This window comes from Aegilops tauschii, chromosome 6, assembly GCF_002575655.3.
Source record: "Aegilops tauschii subsp. strangulata cultivar AL8/78 chromosome 6, Aet v6.0, whole genome shotgun sequence".
In the NCBI taxonomy this organism is placed as follows: Eukaryota; Viridiplantae; Streptophyta; class Magnoliopsida; order Poales; family Poaceae; genus Aegilops; species Aegilops tauschii.
In genome coordinates this window covers 23260646-23268241 of record NC_053040.3, presented here as the reverse complement: position 1 = coordinate 23268241, position 7596 = coordinate 23260646, and the positions used below count along the sequence as shown (strand labels likewise).

The 7596-nt window shown below is 51.1% G+C and overlaps 1 long non-coding RNA gene across 1 annotated transcript; it reads right to left on the bottom strand.

Moving 5' to 3' along the window:
- Positions 1 to 2460: 2460 nt before the first annotated feature.
- Positions 2461 to 3186, bottom strand: LOC120967307 (uncharacterized). Its single transcript, XR_005761118.2, has 2 exons — positions 2880 to 3186; positions 2461 to 2793 (listed from the first exon to the last, which is right to left on the bottom strand). It is a non-coding gene; the product is annotated as an uncharacterized lncRNA (long non-coding RNA).
- Between the last annotated feature and the right edge of the window lie 4410 nt (positions 3187 to 7596).

The window sequence follows — 7596 nt, the reverse complement described above, 5'->3', positions numbered from 1 at the left end:
GTTCTTACCTACGCCTCAAAACCACAACGATAGTTCGTCAAGTTAGTGCTGTTTTAACCTTCTCAAGGACCGGGCGTAGCCACACTCGGTTTAACTAAAGTTGGAGAAACTGACACCCGCTAGTCACCTGTGTGCAAAGCACGGCGGTAAAACCAGTCTCGCGTAAGCGTACGCGTAGTGTCGGTCCGGGCTGCTTCATCCAACAATACCGCCGAACCAAAGTATGACATGCTGGTAAGCAGTATGATTTGTATCGCCCACAACTCACTTGTGTTCTACTCGTGCATATAACATCAACGCATAAAACCTGGCTCGGATGCCACTGTTGGGGAACGTAATAATTTCAAAAAATTTCCTACGCACATGCAAGATCATGGTGATGCATAGCAACGAGAGGGGAGAGTGTGTCCACGTACCCTCGTAGACCGAAAGTAGAAGCGTTAGCACAACGCGGTTGATGTAGTCATACGTCTTCATGATCCGACCGATCAAGTACCGAACGCACGGCACCTCCGAGTTCAGCACACGTTCAACTCGATGACGTCCCTCGAACTCCGATCCAGCCGAGCTTTGAGGGAGAGTTCTGTCAGCATGACGGCGTGGTGATGATGATGATGTTCTACCGACATAGGGCTTCGCCTAAGCACCGCTATGATATGACCGAGGTGGATTATGGTGGAGGGGGGCACCGCACATGGCTAAGAGATCCAAGGGATCAATTGTTGTGTCTCTCCCTGTATATAAAGGAGTGGAGGAGGAAGAGAGGGGGCGCAGCCCCTCCCCCTAGTCCACTTCGGACTAGGCCTTGGGGGGCGCCCAGCCTCTCCTCTCTCTTTCCCCTAAAGCCCAATAAGGCCCATATACTCCCCGGCAAATTCCCGTAACTCTCCGGTACTCCAAAAAATACCCGAATCACTCGGAACCTTTCCGATGTCTGAATATAGTCGTCCAATATATCGATCTTTACGTCTCGACCATTTCGAGACTCCTCGTCATGTCCCCGATCTCATCCGGGACTCCGAACTACCTTCGGTACATCAAAACACATAAACTCATAATATAACCGTCATCGAACTTTAAGCGTGCGGACCCTACGGGTTCGAGAACTATGTAGACATGACCGAGACACGTCTCCGGTCAATAACCAATAGTGGAACCTGGATGCTCATATTGGCTCCCACATATTCTACGAAGATCTTTATCGGTGAAACCGCATAACAACATACGTTATTCCCTTTGTCATCGGTATGTTACTTGCCCGAGATTCGATCGTCGGTATCTCAATACCTAGTTCAATCTCGTTTCCGGCAAGTCTTTTTACTCATTCCGTAATACATCATCCCGCAACTAACTCATTAGTTGCAATGCTTGCAAGGCTTATAGTGATGTGCATTACCGAGTGGGCCCAGAGATACCTCTCCGACAATCGGAGTGACAAATCCTAATATCGAAATACGCCAACCCAACAAGTACCTTCGGAGACACCTGTAGAGCACCTTTATAATCACCCAGTTACGTTGTGACGTTTGGTAGCACACAAAGTGTTCCTTCGGTAAACTGGAGTTGCATAATCTCATAGTCATAGGAACATGTATAAGTCATGAAGAAAGCAATAGCAACATACTAAACGATCAACTGCTAAGCTAACGGAATGGGTCAAGTCAATCACAACATTCTCCTAATGATGTGATCCCGTTAATCAAATGACAACTTATGTCTATGGTTAGGAAACATAACCATCTTTAATTAACGAGCTAGTCAAGTAGAGGCATACTAGTGACACTCTGTTTGTCTATGTATTCACACATGTATTATGTTTCCGGTTAATACAATTCTAGCATGAATAATAAACATTTATCATGATATAAGGAAATAAATAATAACTTTATTATTGCCTCTAGGGCATATTTCCTTCACCTTTCGCCCATCGTCGGCGATGGCTGCGAACGGGGAGGGAGAGGAAAGAGGGCTCGTCGGCGGCGGTAGTGCACAGGGAGAGAGGGGCTGCGGGCGGGTCTGTCGACCGGCGAGGGAGACGCTGATTTATATAGCGGCCGGGGGATTGGCTCCCTGTCTACGCGTCGCAGGGAGGGGGTGCGTCGCCGCACAACGCCGCTCGTGAGGAATCAATGGAAGGCCGACCGGCGGCAGCCTTGGCATTGAGTCCCCGCGGGAAACTGAGGTGATGTGAGGACGGCGAGGTGCGGGTCGCTGACTCGGCGGGCCCGCGGTTCTTTAGCGCCAAAAACGATCTCCCCGGCGCCCCCAGCGCACCGGGTTCGGCCTGGGTGTACCGGCGCCAATTTCGGCCCTAACCGGCGAAAACTGGGCACCTGGGGGCGCGACTGGGCCGTTTTTTGGGCGCCGGCGCTGAAAAAGGGCCGGGGGTGTTGGGGACGTGGCTTGAGATGCTCTTAGGCGAAAAAATTTAAATCGATTGGAAACTCTTCATCAAAACTCTTCGGAAACGTATACTTGCTAAAGTATATTTAGATACATCGCCAATTTATTCTCATACAACAATAAAAAAAGCAATCTTCCTAGGAGCTCTAATCTTCCCATGGCGGTGATGTATCTTCATGGCACCCCCACCGATAGAAGTGTCCGATGATCATTGACAGTTAGAGCAGAAGCATAGTTCATTAGAGCATACACCATATCTGTACGTTGGTCCCTCAAATCTGGTACAAGCAATTCGACATTTCTCGTTATCAGAATCAGAATCTATCTTGCACCCACCATGATAGTAAGGGTTGATCTTGAACATGCACTGCGGGTCAGCTTCGGCAGTACCTAATGTAAATTTCAAAACGGGCCCATTAGAGAGAGAGAGAGTATAACTTTTCATAAAACCGTGAAACCATGGACCATTTACTTACCAAGGCATAGGAAGAATGCTAACACCGATAGAGACACGACTACTAGTGCTATCTTGCAGGCCATTGTGAAAGCTTGAATTGAATAACTTGAGGTGTGGTAAGCCAAAAGGTTTGCAGCGTTGTCTATTTATAGTGATTATGATGAGTTTTCTATCGATAAATTTCATCAGCCATTAACTGAAATTCTCTACGTTCTTAATTGACACGCATTTATCTACATACACATGTATGTAGACGCTTTTTAGTGTGTAGATACATCTGTATCTAAACAATTCTGCGATTGTAATCCATGTACGCACACACAATCGAGAGGAGTAATGGTGGTAGATATGTTTTCTAATTTAATAATTAATAAATGCCAATATTGACTTCGTATTTTGGCATTGGGGACATTAAAAACAATTAACCATAAAATATTTCCTACCATTCCAAATTAATTGACACAGGTTTAGACCAAATATTCCCTAAATCTGTGTAGATCCAGTGAATTGCATGAATTAATTCGGACTGGAACAAAACCTGTGTCAAGTTTTACACACTTATCCGTGTTTCTCCAAGTATGTCATTTGGATGCTAGGTCTCATATAGGTATTTAGAGACAGTATAACTCAACCACCAACACCCTTTCATGGAGATTAGGCACTTTTGACCATCCGATCTACCTCTTCAACGCTCCAGATCATCTTCGATCGGCCGAAACGTCTCTCGTACCGATTCCTCATCCTCAATTGACATTAACTAGGCTGGCCCACTGTTACAGGGCTGCTAATCCTCAGGTCGAGCTGGGCGTCTTGTAGCAAATTGGGCCGAGAATACTAGAAATGGGCCACTCTTGCTATCCTAACAATGCTGGCCAGATTTTTTCCACGCGCACGTTCGCCTCCTCTTCGTTGTACTGTCCCGTGTGGAGGGCTGCTTCTTCCCGTGGTCACTGACCGCCCGCAGATTTTGCGGCCTCCTATTCAATACGACTAGACAACTCCCTAAAACCGTAGCAACAGTGAGCAGTCGGGCAGCAGCTTCGATTCGGCAACGACATGTCGCTCTTGTTTTTTATGTGGGGTGGCGATCCCACGGGCATCCTCCTGTGTCTCGCTGTGGCGACGGCCAGCGGCTTCGCACGGTTGTCCTAGCCAAGGCCAGGATGGATCGGGGTTGGGGAGATGGTTTGGTGCAAAGTGTAGGGCAGTAGTTGGGGCTACGATGACGCAAATGAGAGAATCAAGAACGTGCGTTTGACATCCGACGTATGCCTCTGATTCGGCCGCTGGAATAGCTTCCTCAGGACATCCGTCTCAGTATCAGCCCACACCAGAAAAAAAATATCTTTGACGACCAACCACATCCGAGACGCGTGATCCAACGACCAAAAATGGTGGCGGCGTGAGAGAGCGTGGAAAGGATTCGGTTTTACTGTGCTTAATAGTCGTATTATGACGAGATTGGGAGATATTACTGTCGGCGTCCTGGGAACGGGGGTCCCCAGACTTGCCTGCCTGCGGCCCACGGCGTGGCTCCACCAGCGGCCCTGTACGGCTCATCTTCACCAGCAAACACTCAAGACCCTCGCGGGGGGCTAAGCCTCGCGAGGCGGACGACACAAGACCTCCTCGGGACGGCCTCACTAGGCTGGCTCGTGAGGGGCGGAGAGATCAAGGCAAGGGATACCTCGCGAGGTTCCTATGACGCAAGCCATGACGACTGGGGCCAGGCGGGCGCCAGGCGGACGGCAGCGTGCACAGTGTCCTCGTTTCCTCTTTGGTGCTAAAGAGGCAAGCGCAGGCGAGAGTCCCAAGGCATCAGGCAAAGGTTTCCATATCGGTGCAACGAGACCAAGACCAGCGGGACGACAGGACGGAGGTCACCGTGGATCCCAAGACGGCGTCACCACCAGAGCCTTTGGCAAGCGAAGACCACCTTTAGTCAGGATAACTTGTACTAGTTGTCTCCCTTTGAATTTGGCCGTTGTTGGATCCCTTCTCGCTCAATATTTGGGGAGAGGACCAGGGCTTTATAAGTAGGACTAGCCACCACCATAGAGGAGGACGGATCATTCAGATCATCCTCATCCACACAAGTTCACCAAGCATAAGAGCACCTCTCCTCAGGACGCTGTTCTTGCCCTGTAACTGTTCATTCTCAGGCCAAAAGGCAATCCACCACACCACACTGGAGTAGGGTATTACACCACATCGGTGGCCCGAACCAGTATAAACTCTTGTGTCTCTCGTTTTTCGGGTTCGTCGAGCTAGGCCTTGCGATTTGGCGAGAGCGATCTGGGAGAGAGAGATCTTCGTGCGCACCCCAGTGTTCGAACCTGAAGGGTTTTGCCGGAACCCGAAATCCGACATTGGGCACGCCAGGTAGTGGTGCGCCGAAGCCTTCCTCCCACCGATCCGCGTCCCGTCGCTTCGCCGCATCCATGGCGGACGCTCGCCGTGCCCGCGCTGTTGGGGATATTACTACTAGGTGTAAATCTGCCAAGGAAGCCGGGTTATCCCCATAATGGATTGTTTATACTTAAAAGCCCATGAAGACAAGGAATAAAGCGGTTTACTACAGAGACTCGAAGGCCCAAGGCCCAAAGGTAGATTAAGGCCTGTAGTTATAAATCGCCATGTAGTACATGACTTGTATTGTAAGGTATGAGAAAGTAGAGACCGAGCCGGTATGTGTATAAACCGGCATCGGGACTCTGTAAGCCGGCGGGCGTCGACCTGTGTATATAAAGGCACGACCCGGCGGCGGTTCAAGGACAACAAACAACAACTCGAGACTCAGGCAAATCATATTCGCTCCCTGGTCATCGAAACCCCATCAATTCCATCACAACAAGACATAGGCTTTTACCTTCCTCGAAGGGGCCGAACTAGTATAAAACTCTCTTGCGTCTCTTGTCCGCTTTAACCCCTTCAAGCTAACCCATTGTGAGGGCTCCACGACTAAGTCCTTTCGCTAGGACATCTGCCGTGACAAACCCACGACAGTTGGCGCCCACCGTGCGGCTATCGCGCGATGGTTTCGAGTTCTTGAAGGGCAATTTTGAAGGGCTCAAGGGATACGCCGTGGGCCGGATGACCAAGAGTCGTCGCGCAAGCTCTACATCGATGACGCAAGCTGGGGCCCTGAGGCCGGCTCAATCGAGTACGGGTACCGGGTCCCCTTTGGAGGAATTCACGTCTTCATCGGCAAGATCGGCGAACCGGGCCCTGAGCCGGACATCTGCACCGACCTCGTCGAGACGGCTCAGCGTGCAAGCCCTGCCCGGGTTCAGCCCGCCGTGAAGCGTGCGTTCGTAGGATTCATCAATGGTGCGGAACTTGAACCGGCGTCCGATGGCGAGACCGTCGTCTACTCAGATGACGAGTCGTCCACCGGGGAGACCGAGTCACTGTACCAACTGCAAGATGGCCAGTTTGGGGGCTATTCCGATGGCGACAGTATTCCGGACCCCTTTGAACCGTCGAACCGGGTTGCGATCTTCATGGCTGGAACTCAGCCCACGTTGCAATCTTCAACCGCGGCAGCAATAATTTCTGGATCGGCAGCTGGGGCGCGAGGCCCCGCGCGCCGGCCGACCCAAATCTTGTCCGATTTATTGGACGCCTGGACGACCTTAATGACCACACAAGTTACCGCCGACACCAAAGATCATCATAATGCGGAGGTGGCTAAGCTACAGGATCAGATAACTCAAGCTAAGGAGAACTTACGGCTGAAGAAACCAGGATGGCTGAGGAGCGGGCGCTTTAGAGGCACAAGCACAGCGGATTCAGGCGGAAAATTATCGACTCTTGTTGGATCAGAACGCTTCAAACGACGTGTTAAGGAGAGGGCATCGGTCACGACTACCACCGGTTTATGAGGCAATGAATCTCTTTGGCACACCACGAGCGGGAACCAGTAATCCGGCAGTGGTGAACCGAATTGAGACGCCGAGGACCGGAGCACCGGATCAGCCACGGGTGACGGATCCCCCTCGACGGACTCATAACCCGCCGCAGTATGTACCGGTGCCGCCGGGTCACTTCTCCACCCCTTTGGATAATATGATCGCTGCCGCATCATGATTAGCCGCTATTCCAATGGAGGGTGAATCCCCAGCGGCGGTTGAGATGCGGCGTGCTAGGGATCTTCTTCAGACGGTTATGGTGCAGCAGCAGGCTTATTCATACAGCCGAGACAGAATTCATTCAACCCCACGGCCGAGCCGGATTATAGCAGGCACATCGATGAACCGGCTGTGTCAAGCAGTGCGCGGAACCGAGACGCTCCTCGAGGACCTAATCCAGCGCGTGGTGGGGCAAATGCTCAGGATGTGGTGAACAATGGAGCACGCCGAGAAGCCGAGTTAGCAGCGCAGGACCGTCAGCTCACTCCGGTTCGTCCGGTGGCTTCCGTAGAGCAAGGCCTTACTTTCAGCTCTTGGGGGGTGCCCTGCCTCGTCCCGGCTTTGCGCAATGTACGGCTGCCCAAGGATTTCAAGGGCCCCCGTAAGGTGCCTAATTACACTGCTGATGTGCCTCCCGAGTCATGGATTGAGAGTTATGAGATGGCTATGGAGATGTTAGATGTGGATGAAGCGGCCTGCGCGAAATATTTCCCTATGATGTTGGATGGAACAACTCGCACGTGGTTGAAAAGCTTACCAGTTAATTCCATTGGGACATGGGCTGAGTTAAAAGCCCGGTTTATAGCAAACTTCAAAGAGACGTGC